At 46.1% G+C, this 943-nt stretch overlaps 1 protein-coding gene and 1 pseudogene across 1 annotated transcript in view; both read right to left on the bottom strand.

Annotated features, from left to right (window-relative positions):
• The window catches only part of CFAP52 (cilia and flagella associated protein 52), a 92,478-nt gene that overhangs the window by 63,192 nt on the left and 28,343 nt on the right, over positions 1-943 (bottom strand).
• The window catches only part of LOC102481726 (histone H2A.V pseudogene), a 1,467-nt pseudogene continuing 843 nt past the window's right edge, over positions 320-943 (bottom strand).

The raw sequence follows: 943 nt of genomic DNA, 5'->3' as shown, positions 1-943 counted from the left end.
GAACCGCGGTCCATTGCAGGGGAGTCCAGCGACAGAGCCATTACACTAACTGCTGGTCCCTCAATTCCATTTTTGTATAAAACACATGGGAGAAATGTAGCCAATCAATACACCACTGTCCCCACATGAAAAGGTACTTTTATCAAACTTCCAGTCTAAGGATGTACAAATGTTTCTTTTTATTATGTCTACAAGTAATTGTCTATGCTTCTCCATTTAACTGGTTTTTAAAACTCCACATATCCCCATTATTTCTTTCTTCTGTTACAGTACAATGTTGGGGAGGAAGAGGGTTATCAGTCTTCTAAGCCATTTTCTTCTAAGCCATTTTCTGCTGTCCCTTCTTTCCAATCAGAGATGTGTGTGTGGATGTGAGGGATCACACCACCCCCGCTCTGGTCACTTTGATGAGAGAATCCAATTCCTCATCACCACAGATGGCGAGCTGTAAGTGCCGTAGAGTGATGCGCTTCACTTTGCGATCCTTGGAAGCGTTACCTGCCAACTCTAGTACCTCGGCAGTGAGGTACTCCAGAATTCCAGCACTGTCCTCAGCAGCAGGGGCACCCACTCTTCCGTGGCTTGTGGTGCAAGTCTTCAAGTGTCTGTGGATGCAGCCCACAGGAAACTGCAGCCCCGCTCTCTCTGAACGAGGCAGTTTGAGTCCCAGACCTGGCAGCTTGCATTCTTACTCCTCACTTGACCCCTCTCTCTCTCTCTCGCTCTATCCCTCTCTGGTCAAATAAAAAATACATACATACATACATACATAGATACAATAATTTTTTTTGGAGAGGTTTTTTGTTTGTTTGTTTGTTTGTTTGTTTGTTTTGGGAGAGGTTTTTTTGCTATAGGGCGCGTGCGCTTGCCAGACAGACAGAGAGAGACAGAGAGACAGAAAGCGAGAAATCACCCCCCAGGGGGGATGGTCACGCCGCAATCC

Source organism: Tupaia chinensis, unplaced genomic scaffold (genome assembly GCF_000334495.1).
Source record: "Tupaia chinensis unplaced genomic scaffold, TupChi_1.0 Scaffold000493_1, whole genome shotgun sequence".
NCBI lineage: Eukaryota > Metazoa > Chordata > Mammalia > Scandentia > Tupaiidae > Tupaia > Tupaia belangeri.
Note: the sequence above shows the minus strand (reverse complement) of the source record. Positions and strands in the feature narration are given on the sequence as shown.